A 24,096-nucleotide genomic window follows, 5' to 3' on the forward strand; every position below is an offset into this window, starting at 1 on the left:
GAGCTAGAGCAATTAATACTTTTCTCAATCATGATGGTATCATTAACACAGGGATAACATTGTCAATGTTGTTCTTAGTAGCCATTACAAGTCCACTGTTGTGTTTATAGAGTTTTGGTAACCTCTATATTAAGATTTTCCCAACAGCTCAGTGATCTTTGTCCTGTTTCCGTAACTCAACTATGTCTAAATTTATTTTCAGCAGCTGATGATTGCATCTTGCACACAATGTCGGCAGACTTGGTCCACAAGATTTCAGATCCTAAAAGCGCAGATTTTTTAGTGAGGAGATCTACTTTGTTGTTCAGGCCAGATATCTCCGCCTAGTTCTTCCCATGTGCTTTGACCCTGAATAGCTAAATCTTTTCAGCTCTTGATTCAGCCAGTTTCCAAGTAAGTAAGAGGTATTGTGTGTGTATTATAGGCTTGTTATCTGCAGAAGTCATTTGTCTATCCATCCAGCCATCCATATCAGCATCCAAGCTACAAGGGCTCGGATGACCCAGAGTCAGAACAAATTAAAAAGGTCACAACTTGGATCTGCTTCATCCAATGTAGCTACTATAGCAACTAGTTCAGCAGCTTGCACAGAACATTGAACCACTGTTCCTTGTAGTATTTTACCAGCATATCCAGCTCAGGGTTTACCCTCATGATGGTGGCTGTAGTAGGAAGAAAGCCTGAGATGTAAGCCCTGGTATCATAGGCCTGGTATGAGGCAGGACCTGCTCACAGAATTTGGCAAGATCAGAGGTGATATTGCAGAAATACACATTCCTAAGAAGTGCTAAGCACAGAGTACTCATGCAAACACAAGTGGTACCAGAAAACACCAATACCAAGGATAGTACAAAAACATTCCCCAAGGATAACAGAAACACACTGACCCCTCCTAAAAGATAAGGTCAGGATGACAGTACGGAACTTGTTTATATCAGGGTATAAAGAGTATTTCAGAGAGAGTATCTTTGGACCGCCTAGGGGGCAGTGGAAAGTCCCACTACTGACTGAGCTGCATCCACTGTCACGGGCATACATGTCTTAGTATCCTCATAGAGTCTGCCAGGTGCTATTACCATGCTTCGTCGACAGTAAACCTGGCCTGATGCCTTTGTACCTTAACAAAGGTCATTGGGTGGTTTGCTCAAGGTCTGCTGGGTGGTCATTGGGTGGTTTGCTCAAGGTCTGCTGTGCCAGCTGTCTGCGCAGAGCTGGGACAGCACACAGGGAGCGCGCGCACACACACACACCCCCAAACATCTGACTACAGTGGCAACTCCCATCAACCACCCAAATGTCTCTGCCAGAGTCTTTAGCTTGCTCCTGGGATGTTTCTAGTTCAAAAGGTGATTTTGGATTACTGGTGTTTTCAAATAGTAGTGGGCATTCATGATCTTCTCCACTAGTGAGTAGAACGTATGGAACCATTGAGAGAGTGAGTCTTTTCCACTTCAATATCCCTATTAAGTAGACTCAATATGCAGCCAGATAGCAGAGGGCTTGATACCCCACCCTCATTAATTTTACTGGATAGTACATAGCGTATTGGGGTATGAACAGTCTTTCAGATAATGGGGGAGATGCCTATAAGATACTCCCAATGTTTCATTGTCCAGGTGAGGGCCAACACTTCTCGTTCACACGGTGAGTATTGCTTTTCTATTTCACTTAAATGTTTTTGATCCAAATGTGACAGGTTTGAGTCCCACAACACTATTTTGCATTAAGATTGCACTTAATCTCTCTTGTTGTTGCTAGCTGGAGAAGAAAGGGTTTGCCTGACTGTGCATACACAAAGGCTGGTGCCGGAATAAGAGCTTGTTTGAGTCGGCGGAATGTGTCTCTTTCCTTTTCTCCCCAAGTCCATTCTTTACCCTTTTTGAACAAATTATAGGGTGGTTGAGCTAACTGAGTATCCCTTCATAAAATCTCTTGAGAACCCTGTAAGTCCAACAAATGAACACAATGATGTTATATCTTTTGAGGCTGGCAGCTTGTATATTAATTCAATCCTGCTGGCATCAGGCCTGCGTCCATGAATGCCCAACTCCATCCCAAGGTAACTCACCCTTTGTTGGAGCATTTGCGCCTTTGTGGGACTGATGACGACTTCCATCACCCCTACTTTTTTCAGAACGACTTCAAATACATTTAAGTTCTCTTCCTTTGTTATTGTTGCAATGAGGATGTCATCCACATAACTTATAATTCTTTCCTTCTTTTCCAGATGTTCCCACATTTTGGATACATATTTGTGGCAAAGTGACGGCACATTGTGGTACCCTTGGGATACTCACCTGAAAGGGACTTATTTCCACAGGTGAATGCAAACTTGTACCCTATGCTATGATGAAGAGGAATGGAGAAGAATGCATTGCTCAAGTCTAGTACAGTAAACAACTCAGCACCTGCAGCAATGGCCACCATTATTTCCTGAAATTTGGCTACAACTGGAGCTAACCTAGGTGTAACTCGATTTACCTCCCGCTAGTCGACAGTCAGTCAATCTCCAGGTGAATTTGTCTGCTTTTAGGACAGGTGATATGGGAGTTACAGACACTATCCATTTCTACAAGTACCCCTTGTTCTAAAATGGTAGGTTTAATCCCCTCCTCAGCCTCCCGAGAATATTTATACTGTTTTTGCGGCTTGGAGTCTAGACCCATCACCATTACTTCAGCTTGGATCTTTCTGCATTGATGCTTATTACTGGTGAATGCTTGCAGATACTGTCTTGTTATCTCTAACTGTTAGCTCCCATTCAGGTGTTTCTAGCTTTACTGGAGTCTGCAACTCTGTGGGCTGCCGGAATGAGGAGACCTCCTTCCTGTCTTTGAATTTGTGTTAGCATTCGATTAGGCAGGTTGACCACAAAGTTTAACTTTTTCAGGATGTCCATTCCCAGAATGCTGTGTCCATCTAGCGTCTGTATGCCAAATGATGCTCTTGTTGTTAGTTTGCCCATGGTACACAACACTGGTTTTATAAAGGGCACAGTGCTTTCTTTACCACTGTATCCCTCCCATACCTTTACTCCTTATATATTAAAGTCCTTGGGTTTTGGAGCTTCTTTTGAGCAAATTAATGACAAGGTGGCACTGGTGTCAATTAACATGACTTGATTGATGTATCCATGCTCTCCCTTTACGGTGGCATCTACTACAGGCATCCCCCAAACATCATTACTGATGAGTGCCACAAAAGAGGGAGGTGGGAGAGTCTGGTCCTGTCGTATTGGATGCCAGATGCATTGGTAGCAGATGTTGGTGAAGCAGTGCTGTTACAGCCTCTTTCATACTTAACTAACCTTTTGAATAGCTCCTCTGTAGGCAGGCAGTCTATTTAGTCTCTTTTCTTGTATTTAAGTAATTTTCTCCACAACACTGACTGAAATCCTTTCATATCAGCAACTTCTCTGCTGTGACAGTTGTTAGATGATTCTTGATTATAAAGGAAGACATATCTGTTGCAGAATTCCTGCTTTCTGTATGAGGTTTCTTGCCTTTTTGCTCATTGGACTTGTTGTTGGGGTGCTTTTGAGGTGCTTTACAGCTGCAATTTTCTTCTTTGGCCAATGACTAAGGAAAGCCTCTCTCTGTAATTCAAATGCTTCAGAATTTTATTTTCCAGTTCTTTAATTGTTGCGGTTCTAGGATTTATGGGATATAAGGTAACCTTTATTGTTGGTAAGAGACCCTGAATAAACACCTCCTTAAATTCAGGCATATCACATGTTGCTACACCATTCACAATAGGAGATAAACTTGACAGCCAATACAATAACCACTTTCTTCCCAAAAACCTTTCTGGCCTTTCACCAGATTTTTGCCTCTCAGAATAAAATTTTCCCAGAATGTTCTCATGTAGGAAGTACAATTCATATACAGCATCATATCTCTCAGCTATCTCCCTTATGCTAGCCAATTACACCTCTCCGGGTAATGCTCCGAACTCTTCCCTGCACATACACTCATGTAGCAGAGCCCTAGTGTCATCTCTGCTAATCGCAGCCATGCTGCTGATCTTGCCTTGCCAAGCCAAGCCAAGCCAAGCCAAGCCAAGCCAATGAAGTATCCTTATTTAATGGGCCCAGAGTTTTGCCCCTTGCTCTGGGTTGGTCCGACCCATAAGGTTTTGTCTCAAACCTTGTTTCCACAGGTCGGTTTGGGCCATAATTTACTACAGTAGTTATGGTGGCCACTGCGGGGCAGGTGGTGTTCTACCCTCCCCCCTTCATTCCCTGTTAACTCTTCTTGAATCTGAGGGGCAGAAGGTTGCATTCTTGTTTCTTTAACCTCTCACAAATCAAAGTCATTTTCTGATCCCTCTTGATTAGGGCAGCTTTCAGATCCATAACCTTTTAAAGGGTCAGAACTCAAGGCATTGAGCATACCCTGGGCTCTTTTTAGCTTAGCAACTCAATTTTGTTCTTATATGTGGTATGATCTCCAACGTTGTGTTTACTATTCTGAACCACTTTGACCAGCTCTCATATAGCAGCTTGGGATTCCTCCATTTTAGTAGCTAAAACAAAGTTCTTCTTGTCCTTTTTTGCCAAGCATGCATTAAGCTCTTTAACCTGCTGCTCTAGCTGGTTGATTTGTAAACAGTGGTTTAACCCTTGAGCTGACAAAGTATTGCTTTGTAATGTTAATTTATCAATGTCAGCTTCCTTTTTAGCTGTGTTCTTTCAACTGGGAGATTACCTTGCTTTTAGATTTTGTGTGTTCGTGCCATTCTCTAGACACCATGACTAGCCCATATATATGAGAGCTCTTTTCTTTGTTTTGAACTTGGGAGAATTTTGTAATGGTTAAGCCTATCCCCAATAAGAAAACAATTTTTCAAATGCATCCTCCCCATTAAAAAAAATTTTTGGCCCATGGATTTTTCCCTTTACAAAAAGAATTTACACAATGTTCCAATTAATTTGTATTGCACTCCTCACTCTATCCACTGGGACTGAAGCTTTAGACACATTTCACAAATCAAGTAGTGTGTCTGGCTCACATAGCAACACTACTTCCCCCAGCACTTTACTGGTGACTACCAAGAGTTGGGACAAGCAATGCTCAGCAACAGTGCTGGCCTGCCCCAGAGTTATTAAACTCCCTTTATCTCAAACAGCACTCCCACCGGACTCTCTCAAGGCCAGAGTCTGCTGTACTCACTGGGCCTAATGGCTGGCCTCCTATCAGTCCTCAGTTAGCACACCACAAAGAGCTCCCACAGAGCATTCACTGGGGCCTGACTTCAGCAGCTGGGTCTCAAAATAAGAAAAGCTGCTGGCCAAATACCAATGCTGCCCTCCCTCAAGGCTTGTGGCTGTCCAATAAACCTTAAATGAGCAGATTATAAAAACTTAAAAAGCAACTGTGACCATCAGGGTCCTGCTGTGATCACCAGAACTGTTACCAGAAGAGACTGCTGGAATTGATTTAAGGACCCCACCGCCCTAAAAGGATTGATCCCTCTGTAGGGTCTATCACCTATTAGTCACAGGTCAAATGAAACGTAGTCATTTTAAACGCTGAAAACATGCAGGAGGGTTTATTAAGAGGGTACATAACAAAATAGAGAGAGAAGTACAATAAAGCATAAAACAGCTTGGTGGTTTTACAAGTACAGCTGGCTTGAAGCCCAGACCCAACCCCTAACCAACAGGGACACAACACAAATAAAATGTCAACGTTACTCAGTCACTAAGAGTGACAGGAACTCAGGTGTAGATAGCTCACAATGCTCTCATCTGCCTTGCTTCTCAGGTAACTCAGGTCAAGACCTTGAGGACAGCTACTGGAATCAGGAACTCGAGATGGAACAGGATATCTTCCTCGATGACGGACAACCAGGTAAGCACAGGTGTTTTGAGGATGTTCCTTTTTCTCTGTTGCACAACCGAGCACAGACATGAGTTGAACTGAACATGGGCTGCCTCCTGAGCAGATAGCCCTTGACAGAGTGTGTAGTCCCCTTATACAGACTCTGTCACAAAGCAGACTAACTGGGAGTCAGATGACCACTTCCTGACTTTACTGTTGCTAGGTAGATTAGGCTTAAACTTTAACCAATCAGAAAAATAGGCACCTAAAAAGGGTGCCAACCTTGGTAACAAGAAGGTGGACAAAGATGGAGGGTGAAAGATAAACCACCACCACCAAACTATCTAAAATACCCAACACTTGTTCCTTATTTTGTTTTCATTTCTCCAAATTTATGATGATGTAACTCCATTGACTTCAATTATCCTAGCAGGAACTGAGTGGCATCAGTGGTAGAGTAAAGGCAGGTGTTACTGACAGCAGAATTTGGCTTCTCACTGAGCGAGCTCAGGTTTGATTATTAGAGCTACCTCTCAACATAGGAGCAATATTGCTCCATCCAATCCCACATCTTGGTCTACCCAACTGAAACTTCTCTGTGGGGATGTCCAGCTGTTAACTTCAACTGAATAAGGCCCAAACTGAGCTTTTGATCTTTCTCTGTTCCCACACCTCTGTTCTCCCCCCTCATCACCATGTATACCACCACCATCCTCCCAGTGACTCAGGCCTGTAATTTCAGCATCATCTTTGACCTGGCCCCTTTCTAGACCCTATACCCCTTTGTAGTGTTTAAGTCTTGTCACAATTTCTTACAGAACGATCCAGAGATCCAGCATTTTCTGTCTGTCCAGACTACCAAAGTTTCTGTTCCAAGCCCTTATGTTGTATCTTGAGTACTATCATCTTCCTCTCTCTAGCTTACCTTGTCCTCCCCTGAAGTCCATTCAAAACATTTCTGCCAGCAGTATCTTCCTAGCTCCTTGTCTGCTCATGGCCCCCCACCTCCACTTTGCATCCCTCCATTGGCTTCCCACCACAAGCTTCTTTTCTGTGCCTTTATGGCCCTTCACCATTTAGCACCAATCAGATCTATCTTATCACATTGATGACACCTGCCTTCACTCTACCACTCAATTCCTGCTAGTCTGCTTTTCCTACAAGCCCTTCTCAGCACTACCTCTCCTCAATGCCACTCCTTAGTTGGAGGGAAACACTCCATCAAAATCCATAGTGTCACCATACTATCCTCCTTCAAATCCCTACTTAAAACTTTTTACTCCCATGAACCCTACAAATCACTGCCAGCTGATCATGACTAGGCACGTGGTGAGCCAGACTGCTGCCTACTATGCCTGCTGCCACTGTGTGAAGGAACACAGTCTCATTCACTGAAGCAGCAGGAAGGCGGCTACAGAAGGAAAAGAACTGATCTAGTGGTTAAGGTTCTAGACTTGAATCAGGAGAACTGGATTTATCCCTGGCTCTGCTGCAGATTTCCCATGTGCTGTTGGACACCTAGCAACAGAGCATTTATGATGTTGTAGCAACAGCTGGATTATGAGACAGCATAGTGTGGAACCTGTGACATCAGCATGACAGTTTGCTGAAATCTGGGTTTGAACTTTGTGCTTCTATCTGGATTGAACTGGGGCAGCTGGTGTTGAGTTTTCTGCATGGGACAGTGAAAGACTTGTAAAACGGTGGCTACTGCCTGTGAATCCAGCGTTGTCCAGCCTCATTTCTGTCTCCCCTAGCTTTGTACCTAAGACCTCTATGGTAAGAGTAATAGTTTTCTTCGGTTTCTTATTTTCTTCACCTTCTGTCATAGGCTTTAAAATGTAAGCCAGGGGAAGAGTTCCACATTTTGTCTACATCCATTTTATTCAAAGCTCTTGCGTGTGAGTCTTGTATACATTACATAAATAAATATTGTGGCTTTCCATAAGCCTAGAGGGCAGACCTGTCAGTGGCATGATCTCTACATAACTCCCGGGTCTGCTGAAAGCCAGCCAACCCATTCTACTGCTGTTATTTAGCCTATTACTAATCCCAAGACAGGGAGGCCTCTCATCTTCATTGGCTCATTTTGGCATCTCATTTATGAACTGACAGAAATTAATTCAGAGTAGTAAAATATTTCTCTCCTGGCCAGATACATCCAAGACGGTAGCACAGTCTCATGACTCCATGGTTCTCAGGGGACGCTAATTTCATATCTGGTTGAACACCATCCACTAGACTCGAATCAGAGATAGATTTGTCTCCTACGTTTTTCTTCATTGACTTTTCAACTGACCCAGAGTTGAAGTGTTCTTTATGCTTATGTCAAAGGCCATGGGTTTTAGTCCAGGGCTTCAATCTGGTTATGGGGACTGGGTTAGGTCTCATCTACTCATATTTGGGGTGGGGAGAGGGGAAGTTTACTCTCCTAATGACTGCATCCAAAGTTGGGGGGAAGAGGGGCAAAAAGTGGAAGACCGTATATAGAACTATGAAAAGTCAGGGGGACAAAAAGTTTTGGGGGGAGCAACTGCCCCTCTCACCCCATAGCAAATGATACCGCTGCTTTTCACCACAATATAAGTGGAGCCTCTGACTTTCTAGTAGTTCAGACAGGGCTTTGAATATTCAAGTGTAGTAGCTTTCTAGATATAGTTGGGCTGCCAGCCTGCATTTGGCCCAGCTGAGCTAGTTGAAAAACATTTCTTTTACCAGAAGATTGTTTAAAGATAGTTTGTATCAGTTAAATAGGAATGGGTGATTTTCCCTGATCTATGGACTAGGACACCCCTGAAAATACCCCAGATGTCCCTGATGATGTGACAGAACCACCAGACATTAGGGACCAGGACCTGGAGACTAATTCACAGGCAGAACTGGATTCTCTGCAACCAGAACATGTTACCAATGATGGTGAGATCAACAGCTGGGTGGAGATGGAGCAGCCAAACTTCACGCTGGCCCGAGTGGCTGAGACTGAGCTGGAGAAGATGCGGCTGGATATGGAGCTAACTATGCTGAAGTGTCAATATGAGGAGAAGGAAAAGCAGCGGCAGCACAAAGAGAAGATGGAGCAGATGCGCCTGCAGGCACCATCTGGACATGTGAGTACAGGTGAAAGCGTAAACAGGGGGAGGCATGACCCAGATGTGTGCTCTCCACATGGTCCCAGTTTAAAATATTTCCAAATCTCCACAAAGATTCATTTCTTTGAGAAGACTTCCATTCTTGGGTTTGATTCTGACTGAATGAACTCATAGCAGGATCTTACACATTAACTCCAGAGACTTTAAAAAAAATACATTGGAGAAAAGTTATTTTGCCATTACTTGTAACTGGTTTGCCTGCTAAATAGAGAGGGGTAAGAGTGGTTTCCCTGTCAGCCATATAAATGCATTGCTGCCTCAGTTTCCCCCACTGGTTGAATAGTTTAGCCCTCCAATTTCTCCCCTTCAACAGGGATGATAGATCAAAAAAAAAAAAACAAACACAGAAGGGAAGTCCAGCAGACTCCTCCTCTAAGATCTGGCTTTCTCCTGAAGGACCAGGCACTTTTCCTCCCCTCACCCTCTGCCAAAAGCTCAGACCCTGGGATTTGGACTCAGACTCTACTTGAAGGGGCCAGCATACTCTATGGCAAGGGGATACAACTTCTACAGTGGAGCCGGTCAAAGAGGTCTTGTGACCTAAATTCCCTGTAAGGTGCGGGGCCATGCCTATTTAGTGCTGCACAGGCGCTCAGGGAACCCACCTGGGGACCTGCCATGGCCAGGGACCAGCCAGGGGACGGGCACCCCTCCCCCAGCCCCAACCTAGCCAAGCCCTGGACCTGCCGCAGCCCAGATCTCCTGGGGCCCGGGAAGGGGTGCCTCTCCTGCAGCCAAAGCCCAGGTGCTGCTGCAGAGGGAAGGAAGAGACGTCTCTCCCCACCCCAGCCCAGCAGCTGCGTGTGTGTGTGTGGGTGTGGGTGGGGGGGGGGGAAGGAGAAGAGAGAAGAGGCAGCTCCCCCCCATAACCCCGGAGTACCCTCCTGCACCTTAAACCCCTCATCCTGGCGCCACCCAGAGCCCATACCCCTCCACCCCAACCCTTTGCCCCAGCTCTGAGCCCATCTCTGGCCCCAACCCAAAGCCTGCACCCCCTCCCAGAGCCCTCGCACCCCAACCCTCTGCCCCAACCCTGGGCCCCCTCCCACACTCCAAACCCCTCATCCCCACTCCCACCACATGAATTTTGGTGTGTGACACATCACCTCCACACTGGTGCCCATTACAAAGTTTATTCCACACATGGGTTGGAAAAATTAGAGGGAACACTGCCTGTGACTAGAACATATTTTGAGGGGTGGTTAACGGACCAAACCCCAGGTGTAGCAAAGCAAACCGGCGTGATGGTTGATCTGAACAGCAGGTGCTATGCCCATCAAAAAATAATGAGAAACAGCAGGATCTAAAAAGAACAGGCTAGATAACAGTTCATTTGTAGGGAAACCCAAGTAGCTCTGAACTTAAGACTCATTGCATCCAAACTAACGGCAACAAATGGGGAAATGTGGTGCCTAAAACTGCCAAACCAATAGGAAAAATGGAGCAAGTGTTGCTATTACAGCTCTGATGGACAACCTTTCAGTAGGTAAACTGCTCCTCTTCCTTTCCAGTAGCACACATTGAGCAAGTACTGGTGAATGGAAAGGTATAGCTTAAGGTTTAAGTGGAAGATAACTTTGTGCTGTACAAGATTCACCAGTTGAATTCGCTTCCACATGAAGGCATCAGGGTAAGAGTGTGGTAGAGGAGTAACCTGTACCTGTGTTATTGGGAATTACTTTGATATCATTTACCCTACTAGCATGTGCAGTCTCTCAGTGGCAAGGACTGAATGGAAAAAGCTTGGTCTAATTCAGCCCTCAAGTAAATAAAAAGCTCCTGAGATGCAGCTGCTTACATCAAGGCTGAATTTGGCCATATGTCCTCCATATAAAGAAACAGAGAGAGAAGTAACTGTTGGAATTCCTGTGTTAGCACATGAAGCAGCTGCCACATGTTTAGTGGACTTTAATTCTATCTTGACTGAAGAAAAAGTGATTAAGTATAGAGGTACCTGGAACTTGGAGCGTTGTGCTTACCAGAAGTTGTAGAAGGCTGTTCTGGGAGACTAGGCTCACATATCAAGTGTCCCCCTGCAGGAGAGGGAAAAAAATGGGAAACACTTCATGCTTGAGTGAGTCTGTGCACAAATTGCTAGCAGTTATTTTCTTTTAACTGGTTATCCAGCCATTAAAAGAAAAATCCACAGGATAACAGAATTTTTTTTCACCCTGCTGTTGATAAAGAATCAGAGCATTACAGAACCTGTCTGAGATGCCCAAAGCAGAGAGATAGCAGGAGACACAAGTACAACTGTGGAGCCCAGCCCTACACTAGAACAACCTTTATAGAGTCATAGCTAAAGTATTTTGGGAGTCATGAGTATATGACAATTAGCACAAGCCAAGCGGTTCCACAGCTCAGTCTAATTCATCTGGCTGTTCAAACAGAATCGCGCTGATCTCAATCTGAGAGTTTGTCCATGGATCACATTAGTGACAGTTTATGGTCACAAAGGCAAGGGATGTGCTGAGCAGTAGTCTTTTCACAGGACATGTATAGAACATGGCCCTGCAATATCACACATTTTTGCCCCTTTGTCCACAGCCTGCTGAAGGACGCCTGGACCTCCTCATGCCCCAGAACCAATTTGCTTTGTTCCTGTATTGCTTCATCTTCATACACATTATCTACACAGCAAGGGACCTGTTGCTCTTCTTTGCTAAGAAGCATCACCTATTCATCATTGTGGTTACCTTGTTATATTTAATTAAAAAGCTCTGGGATTATTTGTGTTGCTCTTAGTTCTTCCTCTGCAAGGTCTACATTGTTGAAGCCTGATTGATATATAGTGTTCTGATAGTAAGGTGATAGGCATCGTATAAGGATAAGTGAAGTATTACATGAAGCCAGATTTTTCAAAAGTAGACACTGATTTTTGAATTACTTCAGTGTTTGTCTTGACTTCCCCATGCCCGAAAAGTCACTGCTGTTAATGATATCATTGTCCATCAATTGTGCAGAACTGTCCCTCTAATCCAGCATAGTTAGAAATTAGACATGCTAATGATTTATTAGGTCAGTAGATTGCCCTTGTCAGAGCTAACTCAGCATTGTTTCATACAGTATATTCTCCAATACTTTGTCCAGTTGCATTTTAAATGTTCCAGGCAAAAAAGACCTGCATTTCCTGTGGGAAGTTATTCCCCAGTATCACACCTCTCACCACTGAGGAGTTTCTTCTGACTTTTCCATTTCACAGTTTCATGCCTTTATTTCCAATTACACTGCAGGGCTCAAAGTAAACCACCACCAGAGGGGAAAGCAGTCACTAGGCCGAGAAAGGGGTGTCAGGAGCACTCAGGGGAGATGGGATAGAGAGGAAGCTAATGGGAGAAATGACATGAGTACCCATTTCAAGCCCTGATACCTTGTTGGGAATCAGTGTAAGGTAGTGTGAATCTAGTCTTCCTTTGCTTTTGCCAAAATTGAAACAGAAAGAGTGAAGTCAAAACAAACTTTTTGAGTCACCAAAAATTTTGGAAAATTTCATCATCAGTTCAGCACAAAACAATTTCTCCATTTTTCAGAATTGCCTGTGAACGAAAACATTTTTTTATTCACCCAGTTCTAGTGAAGAAAATTGTCAGTCATCCACACCAGGCCAGGTCTGCCCCTACCCTCTTTCTGTTCCCTTTAAGGAACCTAATGCCAGCAGCAGTGCTATCATGGAACAATGCTAACACTACCAATCCAGATTGTGCCTGACGCCTGTCAGTAGGACAAGGCTCCTTCGAGTGTTTAATTTGTAATGAAAGAGGTGCCAACGCTCAAGCAATTTTTTTTTTACTTTTATAAAAGATGCAGTAAGTCCAGAGGTGCCATGGCTGTGAACTGCCAAGCCTAGAGGTGCTGGGGCTCAACCCTGGTAAGCCCTGGCACAAATTAAGCACCGGCTTCTTGTGCCTTTGATTAGGGCCTGGCTCAATCCATCCTTTTGGAGAGAGTCATAAAAATCAAATAATTCTGATGATTTGTACAACATGTATTTTTCTCCTTCTTTGGGACACAAACTAAGACTGGGTACAATGATTCCCCCCCCCCCCCCCAACATGCACATGTGATGGCTACCATCAAGGGCCACACCTCACCAGGGACTGCCAGAGTGGAAAGTATGAATCTCTACAGCCTGATCTTAAAAGCCAGGCTTAGATTGAGAATTACTGCACAACCACATCCTCTATGGGTCAAGCACAGAGGGAGATTCATGTAGTCACACACACTGATCAGTAGCTTACAATATATACTTTCTTTGGGCAGAGCTCATCCCCCATGTCTGAGGCCCACCGCCATTTGAATCTCAACACGTCCCTATTTACGTAACGCTGCTATTTTGGCCGGCGCAGGGTACTGAATAAGGAACCTGCAGCATTAAATACAGGAGTTGCTATAGGTTGTGCTAAAGAGCCTACCTTTAGAGGTAGGGGTTATAGCTGAGTCATATCCTTGGATAGGAAATCAAGGGGGACACCACACATTCTCCAGGGTGTTACACACACTCATAAGTGTGATTGGACTTGCCCTGTCTTGCTCTCCTGCCTGTCCCATATAGAGACTCCCAGTCTAAAAGCAGGGCACAGTATCTCTCCAACTTCTTCATATCAATGACTCAGCATGATGCTATTGTGCCCTCTGCCAGCCACCATAACCTCCCAGCCTCAAACCTTCCCTTGAGCACCCACAGTACAGTTACATGAAAGTGTACTATTACAACAGCATTGAGGAGACCAGGAGAGAATAAACTTGCTTCGATGTTTTGTGTGCAAAGACTTGATACATCCCCTGCCCCCACTACATTTATTAGCACCAAATCGTCTGCTGAGGGTCCACTGCTCTAATCACTCTAGTCCTTTTGCTGTCTGATTCTAGCCTCATGTGTTTGTCATCCCTTCAGTTTTAGTGTTATCTTCAGCTTTGATCACATATGATTCTACACAAAATGCACACCTGACAAAGACAGCCCTACCTGCGTCTGGGAGCTCTGCTTGAAGCCTGGCTGATGCTTCATCTTTGTGATTGAAGCAGCTCCATGGTTCATCTGGAAATGCCCCACAGACCATTACTAATCCACAGACCACAGTGTGAGAACCAATCTCATAGCAATCACCCTCACTATCTTACTCACTTGAAGCCTAGCTTAGCACCTTGGCTTTCACACTGGTGCCGACAGGAGATTGAGAATTGTAGCCCCAGAGAACTACTATAAGTATTAAATCACTTTCCCTTCCACTGAATCACTGGTCATATGCCTATCTTTAAGCATTCAAGAGGGTAAGGAATCCGTGGGGTCCTACAGGAGGTGTCAGTAACATATCTGAAAACATAACCTCAAACATAACAGTCCTTGTGGTTTCCATTTACCTCAGTGCAGGTAAAGGGCCTATGCACATACACAGGCTGTTATCAGTGCTAGCCACTGGGAAGTTACAAGTGCTTAAAAAAAAAAACCACAGGGTCCATTCGCCACAGCAAACCTCCTCCTGGCTGCTCTGGGGATTAGCTCTTTCCAGGTCCAAGGCCCCCCCATCTGCTGTTTGCTGCACACCCTGCACACATTGTTCCCTCTCCCTTACTCTGTAACTCAAGGTAGCTTCCTCTTTGTGACTTGGCCCTCTGGCATGTTCCCCCCTTTCAGGGTATCAAAATCTTTCCTTACCAGCAGTCTTAGCCAATCATAGAAGAATTATAGAAGATTAGGGTTGGAAGAGACCTCAGGAGGTCATCTAGTCTAACCCTCTGCTCAAAGCAGGGCCAACCCCAACTAAATCATCTCAGCCAAGGCTTTGTCAAGTCGGGCCTTAAAAGCCACTAAGGATGGCAATTCCACCACCTTCCTAGCTAACTCATTCCAGTGCTTCACCACCCACCTAGTGAAATAGGTTTTCCTAATATCCAACCTAGACCACCCCCACTGCAACTTGAGACCACTGCTTCTTGTTCTGTCATCTGCCACAGAGAACAGCTTAACTCCATCCTCTTTAGAATCCCTCCCCCCTTCAGATAGTTGAAGGCTGCTATCAAATCCCCCCTCACCCTTCTCCTCTGCTGAAGAAATAAGCCCACTTCCCTCAGCCTCTCCTCGTAAGTCATGTGCCCCATCCCCCTAATCATTTTCATTGCCCTCTGCTGGACTTGCTCCAATTTGTCCATAATATTCCCCTTCACTACCCCTGTGATGCCACTTCCCTGACAGTAGCTGCCAAGGGAACCCAGGACCACCCTCCACTCTGGGTTCCAACTCAAGGACTCTCTAACCAGCAACCAACCTCTGTTCTATTCTGGACCTTACTACCTTTTCCCTGAGGCTTTCCTTACCTTCTGGTTCTCCCCTCCTCTGGGTCTACCAGCCACAGAATGCCACCCTCCTTCCACAGAGTAAGTCTACATACCTCTGTAATACCAAACACACCTCCTTACTCCTAAGGAGAGACTACTTCCCTGCAGCCCCTCTCTGCTATCTGGCTTTATAGAAGCCCCACTTGTTCCTGCACAGGTGAGCTTCCCCTAATTAGGGCTTTCCTCTCAGACTTAATTCTCCCAGCTTGCAACCTAATAGGTTAATTGGCCCATATGGCCTCCATTAACTCCTACAGGGAGAGTGTGGGGTGAACATCCCATCACACTTGCATGCATACACACATATGCTTCTTAATAAGGGTAAATAACATCTTACAGTTATATAGTCCTTTAGAGCCCAAAAGATCCTTAAACCCTTCGCAACTTCTATGCACATAGCTCTGGTGAAATGCAGCCATGTCTGGAGTGACAGGTAACCAACCAGCACAGAGCATCTGCACAAGAGTGGGTACTCCAAATATTTCTTATCTTGTAAGATCACTGGGCCATCTTTTCCTTGTGTTTGTACAGTGCCTAGCACAAAAGATCCCAGACTGAGGTCTCAAGACTTAACCACAATACAAACAGTGAAAAGGCAAATTTGAGCTGAGGGCAAACCCCTTCTTTTACCAAATAAATGCTAAGGACCTTGAATTAGCTGGGAAAGCAGATGGGACCTTGGTTGTAACGGAATCCCCCAGGCAGTGACCTCTACGGAATTCAGTTTCTCTCTCTCAGAAGGATAAAGAATTGGAATGACCTTGCTGGGATTTGAACCAGTGGATTTGTGTAAATGTATAAAATTTGTGTAAATTTGTGTAAATGTGTTAAATGTTTGAAAGCAAAAGGAAGCTAGAACTGAAGATGTAATTACCTAAATAAAATAGCACATCAACCAATCCAATTGCATCTAATAAACCTGCCCAGAGTAGCTTGTCACCATGATGCCAGAGGACATGAGTGCATTGTCCCATCTCCTACATTGATGAGAAAGTAATTCAGTTCCATAATTCCTCCCCATTTGCCAGACAAAGACAAGCTGTTAGTCTATCTAGCCATCCATACACATTTCTAACATATACATTACTACACTATGTAGTTACTATGGATTAGAATATCAGATATGGCCAAGATACACTTGGGGCATACACTTAAAATGCCGCAGCGGCACAGCTGCACTGGTACAGTTGCACTGCTATAGTGCTTCAGTGAAGACGCTACTACACTGACGTGAGAGCTTCTCCTGTTGGCGTAGTTAGTCCACCTCCCCAAGAGGTGGTAACTATGTTGATGGGAGAAGTGCTCCCATCCACATAGCACTGTTTACAGCTGGGTTTAGGTTGCTATAACTGCGTTGCTCAGTGGAATGGATTTTGCACACCCCTGAGTGATGTAGTTATACTGATGCAAGTTTGTAGACCTGGTCTTGGTGCAGCTGGAGTGGATTGTGAGGAGAGGTGGTTCTATGCCATCTTTGCATTCTCCAAATAATGGAACCAGCAAGGGGCCGGTTTGGTCCCTGGCCTAATTTAGGGCAGGCTCAGAGCTCTTCTAAGTTATATACAGCTGTTCAGACCCAAGTGGCTGTTCTAGCAGCCAGTGACTATGTAGATGAAGGGGTGTCCCAGACACATTTCCTTTCTCCCAGGAACACCCTCTACACAGATGTGGGTGTGTCTCCTTGCCACCTGGGGTTCCCTTTTCACCAGGGGGACCTTCTGAGAGCTAGTAATGGCAACAGTGTGATGCGAGAGTAATGCAAAGCTGCTGGAGCAGATCCAAGAATCAGGCTCTACACACATAATTAAAGATTACCCTCAGGGCAGAGAACCTTCTCTGTAATGCTCCCTTGTTAATTCACTTTCACAAGCAAGATCTCTCAAAACTGCTGTTACACAATGGAGCAAGGATGGAGGTTACAAGTGAGATAAATGGGGGTGGGTGGGTGTGCTCATGGTGGCTAGCAGAGAGAGTAGAAGGGAGCAACAACAATGGAAGAGAGCAGAGACAGAAAGGGAACAGCGCCCAAAGAGTTAAACACGTTGAGGAAGGCAGCCACAATGAAGCAGTGAAAAGCAGAAGCATGGCATTTTGCTACAGAAGACTTAAGCAGAGGGAGACCTGTGTGAATAAAACATTTTTTGGTTCTCTGGCACGTCCAAAAAATCAGAAAAAACAACATCATCTTTTTGGGTCAATCTAGAACTGAATTTTTATCAAATCAAAAAGTAAAAAAAAAAAAAAAATCATTTTGAGTCAAACAGAATTTTGGGTTTTATTTATAGACTATTTTTGATCTTTTAAAACACTGAATTAAAGGAAATTTCTAAACAGTCATTTGAACCGAAAAATTGACATGTTTCATTTTGAAAATGTCAAAACAAAACATTACAACTTTTTTGAAATTTCTTCCTGCTCCCTCCCTGAACCAGTTCAGCAAAACTGACACCAATTCATGAAAGGCTTTGATGTCACCAAATCTGCATTTTTTAATCAAAATATAGTTTTGGCCAAAAAAATTTCACCCAGCATTAAGCAGAGAACATCTCACAATGGTGGAAGCAGTTTCCATTAGAAGGACTTTATGGGGGAGCAATGTATATTGGATACTTGCACAGCAAAAATGGAGGGAAAAATAGGAATTGATTTTTGCCAGCATTTTCATCATTTTGTGTCTGGTGATTTTCCATCTGCAAAGACATTACCTGAAGATGTATGACATGGGGTCTGTCCATGAAAAAAATGCACAAATGTCAAAGGCTACATATATTTGCTGAAAATCCACTTGTGTTAGAAAATGGCCTCATTTTGCTTGAAACACCACTTGTTTTAAGCAAAATTTTGTCCTTTCTGGCTCAAGGATGGGTCCATTGCCCCTGAAAACAACCTGTTTTCAAGTGCAATTTAAAAAAAAAAATCACCAAAAATATGTAAAAAGCAAAAACAGGGTAATTTTGATGTGAATTCCAGTTTCACAATGAAATGTGTGATGAAAATTTTGCACAGTTCTGCTGTATACAAGAGTTCAGCAGCTGGAAGAGGGAGAAGCAGCTACCATGAAACGGAGCAGACTAGAGAAAGTATAAAAAGTGCATCAAACAGAAGGGTAGGAGTGGGGGCAGCAAACACAATGAAAGGAGGTCACTAATGGGGGTGTTTGCAGAGAAGATGCTGGGGAAAGAGAAGCTCCCACAATGAAACACAGAGGGCCTGATTCTTTTCTCACTCTCACCAGTAACTCCACTGATTTCACTGGAGCTGCTGAGTCCTGATTTACAACACCAGTGATAGAGGAGAATCAGGGAGTGAGTGAGACTGAGGAAGCAGGAATGCAATGGCACTGAAAAACAGAGCCAGAGCAACACAAGTTGGCTATGGAGGAGTTAAACAGAGGCAGGAGTCAGAGTTGCAGCCGTGTTAGTCTGTATCCGCAAAAAGAACAGGAGTACTTGTGGCACCTTAGAGACTAACAAATTTATTTGAGCATAAGCTTTTGTGGGCTATAATCCACTTCATCGGATGCATAGAATGGAACATATAGTGAGAAGATATATATATACACACATACAGAGAACATGAAAAGGTGGAGTACGAGGCTAATTAATTAAGATGAGCTATTATCAGCAGAAGAAAAAAAAACTGTTGTAGTGATAATCAAGATGGCAGGAGTGTTTGTGTAGAAGGGTAGCCCTTATGCAACAGGTGGAATAAGGCCTCTTGTTTCTTTGCCACTGAGCTGAGCAGGGCTCTCTGTACAATGAGAGCCTCTGGGAGCCCTTGGAGACGTGACACGTGCCACAAGCGCTCTGAAGTCTGCCCCTGTACGTGCAGCCTCAGCCTTCCGCTTCCTGAGCCCCGCTCGCTCCTCCAAGTCCTACGTGAGCAGAGGCAGCCACAGCTGCGCCACCACAGATAAATTATTAACCGGTTTAATGGGCCCTGACCACTAGGCTCTCGGTTTTTTTCCTTTTCCTTCTGCTTTTGCTGTGTGTTGGACTCAGCTTCATTATTTTTTCATTTCTTTAAAGCATTTCCTCCTCCTGCACATAAATAAGAGATTGTTTCTCCTTGCTCCTCCAGCTGCACACAGACAGCAGCTTCACATCCCCTACCCCCGCCTTGCACAGGCCGCCTGCTGCTGCTGCTGCTGCTGCTGCTATGAGACAGAAGCTCTCTAAAGCTGCAGGGGAAGCATGTCTCCCTCCCTGAGTGCAGCAGGAAGTCGGGGGAGACCAGTTCTGCCTTCAGTTCAATGGGAATGCAGCTCAGGGCAGAACATGGCACAGGGTTATTTTGATACCAAAAGCAGTGCACTACTTCAATAATTATTATGCTATCTATAAATAAATAGCATTTCTAGGGTGCGCAGCCTCCAACCACCTTACACACTACATCAACATTAATGCATCCCCAAAACTCAAGAAAGGTGGGCAAGTAATATTAGCCCATTTAGAGCTGGGGAAACTGAGGCACCGACTGATTAAGTGACCTACCCCGAGGATCAGGCCTACTGCGTGGAGTTAGATACGTCAACATCAGTGGTTCTCAACCAAGGGTACGTGTACCCCTGGGGGTACACAGAGGTCTTCCAGAGGGTACATCAAGTCATCTAGATATTTACAACAGGCTACGCAAAAAGCACTAGTGAAGTCAGTACAAACTAAAATTTTATACGACTCGTTTATACTGCTCTATATACTGTACACTGAGCTATAAGTATAATATTTCTATTCCAATTGATTTTATAATTATATCATAAAAATGAGAAAGTAAGCAAAGTTTCACTAATAGCATGCTGTGACACTTTTGTATTTTTATGGCTGATTTTGTATGCAAGTAGTTTTTAAAAGAGGTATAGCTTGGGGTTGGGGTACACAAGAGAAATCAGACTCCTGAAAGGGGTACAGTAGTCTGTAAAGGTTGAGAACCACTGCTCTAAACTACAGCTGCCACCACAGCCCAGCAAGAGCACTGCAGCTGTGCTGCTGTAACACTGTAGTGTAGATCCTTCCTACAGCAATGGAAGGGGTTTTTCCATCAATGTAGTTAATCCACCTCTCCCAAAGGCAGGAGCTAGGTTGATGGAAGAATTCTTCTGTTGACCTAGCCAGGTCTACACCAGGGGTTAGGTCAATATAATTATGTCTAACAGGGCACAAAAATGTTTACAGCCTTGAGCAACGTAGTTGGTTGATCTAATTTTTTAAGTGTAGACCGGGTCTTAGTTATACTAAGGCTCTTTAGGCTAAACCAGCAGCATGAAGAGACCTTAGATTAGGAAGGAATGGCCTCCTGAGAATAACCCCTGTACATGCGGCCTCCTCAGATGGTACAGAAATGGGATAAGGGCTGTACACTGGCCCTACTCCCTGCACCTGGCTTAAAGGATGGCTCAGGGGCATGTCAGAAATGTTTTGGGGGTGTGGCCAGAGTGCACTGGCATTACAGATATTCTTTGGGCCCACAGAGTGATATTCCTATTAATTAGAGTAACCCTGAGGCTGCTCTAAGTTTCACTGGAGATGACCTAAAATAATGGGAGCGCTCCCTCCTCCATATGCCTTGCTTTAAGCAAAAGAATGGAGTAACTAGGCCTAGTGAGTAGGTGGCAGAGTGGGAAGAGAACCCAAGAAGCCTAAGTCCTGGTCTCGCTTTCTAATCTTTAATGAGCTGAAGTCTGTATTTGAACATAACAAGTGACAAAGATTAAAAATCCAACTACCATACATCAGCTGTCTTTCATTGGCCAACCTTTTTCTGACCTCCTGACAACATCCCAACCACAAGCCGGTAAATATAGGCAATTTAGTGGGAAAGCCGCTTTCCCCAGCTTAACAATGACAAGTAAAGCCAGCATAATGCTACCTTGGGCTTTTAGGTGTCTGTCAGGGAAAAGAGAGACAAGATAAGTGAGGTAACATCTTTTATTGGATCAGTTTCTGTTGGTGGCCTTTCTAATATCCTGGGACCGACACGGCTACAACAACATTATCAAGGAAAAGAAAGACTTGGCCTATCTGGCTGGGTATGTGCCTAATGCATCTCAGCTTTCCAAACAGTTTGGCCAATGTACATGGCAGAGGGGTATTGCTGGCACATGATGGCATATATCACATTGGTAGATGTGCACGTGAACGAGCCTCTGATAGTGTGGCTGATGTGATTAGGCCCTATGATGGTGTTCCCTGAATAGATACATGGCAGGCAGGGGGGACGCAGGGAGGGATAGCTCAGTGGTTTGAGCATTGGCCTGCTAAACCCAGGGTTGTGAGTTCAATCCTTGAGGGGGCCATTTGGGATCTGGGGCAAAAATTGGGGATTGGTCCTGCTTTGAGCAGGGGGTTGGACTAGATGACCTCCCGAGGTCCCTTCCAACCCTGATATTCTATGTGCCAGCAATGCCCCTCTGCCATGAACAATTGGCCAAACTGGACAGTCTCTATGTAAAAGAATCAATGGACACAAATCAGACATCAAAAATTATAACATTCACATGTTCTTGTCAACTGCTGGAAATGGCCCACCTTGTTTATCACTACAAAAGGTTCCCCCCCCTCGCTGATAATACCTCACCTTACCTGGTCACTCTCATTACAGTGTGTATAGTAACACCCATTGTTTCATGTTCTCTGTGTATATAAATCTCCCCACTGTATTTTCCACTGAATGCATCCGATGAAGTGAGCTGTAACTCACAAAAGCTTATGCTCAAATAAATTTGTTAGTCTCTAAGGTGCCACAAGTACTCCTTTTCTTTTTTGCGGATACAGACTAACACGCCTGCTACTCTGAAACCTGTCATTTATGGACCTGTGTAAAGTGCTTTGAAGACTTTGCATGAAAGTCAGTGTATCCCTACGGATTAACTGGCAAAGCTTGCAAAGCTTTATATGTAACTTGATAGCATTTCTCTGCATCTGTAATGCAGTAAATTTTGAATGCCACATTCAATTAATTCCAAAATTTCAGGGAATGTTCGAGGTACCAATAAGCAGAAACCTGTTGATTTTTCTGAAAACCAGAAAGGGGAAATGGGGGACCCACAGACAGTGGCGCTAGAACAAGGGGGTGGGTGTCAGCGGGCCATGGTCATCCCACTTATTAAAAGTGCATGGGCCTGGCCAGTCCACATTTTGCCGTGGCAGACCCCCACCCCCTTCCCCTGGAAGTCCCCCCTCCCCCCACGGCCAGGCTAGCAGCTGGTGGTGCCTGGCCGGGGAGTCCAGGCGGTTGTGGGAGCCGCGCGGGCCCTCCACCTGTCTGTGGTCCGGGGGGGGGGGGGGGGGCCGAGAGTAGCCCCTAGCCCGTGTCCCTGGCCCCCGGGTGCCCGGCCCAGGGCAGCTGGAGGTGTAGGGTCCACGCCGGCTCCCCGAGCCAGAGACTGAGTCGGAGCCGGCCCCGCGCCAGTGAACGGGGCACCCCAGCTCCGTGGCAGGGAGTTGTCCCGGCTGCCACGTGTCCCCAGCTCCCTTGTCCCGAGGCTCTTGGGGACGTTTTCCTGCAGGCTCCGCTCCTTCCCGCCAAGCTGCACTGGCAGAAAGCGGGCTGGCTGCAGGGGAGCCTGAGGCCACCCGGGCTGGTGGCCCTGGGGGGAGGGAGGTTACCGGTTTGGGGAGGCACCCGGGAGAGAGTCCCCACAGCTGCCCGCCTGGGTCTTACCCCAACCCGGCTCCAGCTGAGGGCGGGGCCTGGGAGCCGCAGCCCCGCCGCGGTACGACCCGCAGGGGCAGCTGTGCGGAACCCCAGCGCGGACCCGCCACCTGCTCTCGGGCCCCCGCACCACAGGCAGGTGGAGGGTCCGCCACAGCTGCCCGCGCGCCTCTCACCATGGCTGGGCCACGGCTCCAAGGCACCGCTCCGCTCCCCAGCCGAAGCCAGGTCGGGGTAAGAGCTGCGCGGGAAGCTGTGCGGGAGCCTGGGTCCCTCTACCTGCTGTGGTGCGGGTCCGGGGGCAGGGACGCGGACAGGGGGCTACTTTCAGCCCACCCCTGCCCAGCGCAGGCTCTCCGGCCCCGCTCCAGCTTCCCCTCCTCCAGGGGAAGAGGAGGGGCGGGGCCTCGGAGGGGCAGGAGGAGGGCCTTGGGGGTGGGGGCTCCCTGCCCCCCCCCCCCACTTTTGGGAAGGCTCTGCCGCCGCTGCAGGCAGAGCCCCTTGCATCTGATCAGGAGAGCCAGCGGTTTCTTTTGAATTGTCTACAGATCAAAGAACCAATTGATAGCAACCATTAACACCTTCCTTTTTAACAACTCCTCCCCATATCAGCTCTGCTGATCCTCGCCATGAGTTTAAAATCCTAACACCAAGAAAGAAAACGAAGAATGGAGGGGGGATGGGGGGGGCATACTCAGAGCCCCTGGCATTGTGGGGAGAAAGGGGGACCCTAGGATCAGGGCACACAGATTCCCTGGTATGAAGGTGTTGATGAGGGTTGCAGCAAGTCCCTTAAAGAAAAGGGGGTGGGTGGGTGGCACACAGGGAGTTTGTAGGGGAGAATGGAGGGATGCCATGGGGCCCCTGGTGTGTACAGTGAGCTCAGCCCACATAAGCACAGTGCGACCCCCAAGTTGTTCAGACTGTTATAGCTCTTGGGAACCAGCTAGTTGGGGATTCTAGTTTTCTTTTACATTTCACTAACTTCTTTTCTCCTGCAGCACAAGCATCAAAGCAGCCAGCAGGAAACGTTGTGACCATCAGAGGACACATCTCTGAAGAAGATGCTGTAGACTGACCAGCTACCTCCCTCTGGTGAATGAGAAGCTGTGAAGAACTACATCGTTTCCACAGAAAAA

The 24,096-nt window shown here is 45.8% G+C and overlaps 1 long non-coding RNA gene across 1 annotated transcript; it reads right to left on the reverse strand.

The window, feature by feature from the left end:
* Window positions 1-5,751: 5,751 nt before the first annotated feature.
* Window positions 5,752-23,319, reverse strand: LOC141984201 (uncharacterized). Its single transcript, XR_012638683.1, has 3 exons — window positions 23,237-23,319; window positions 10,951-11,004; window positions 5,752-5,887 (listed from the first exon to the last, which is right to left on the reverse strand). It is a non-coding gene; the product is annotated as an uncharacterized LOC141984201 (long non-coding RNA).
* Window positions 23,320-24,096: the final 777 nt, after the last annotated feature.

This window comes from Natator depressus, chromosome 3, assembly GCF_965152275.1.
Source record: "Natator depressus isolate rNatDep1 chromosome 3, rNatDep2.hap1, whole genome shotgun sequence".
Lineage (NCBI taxonomy): Eukaryota > Metazoa > Chordata > Testudines > Cheloniidae > Natator > Natator depressus.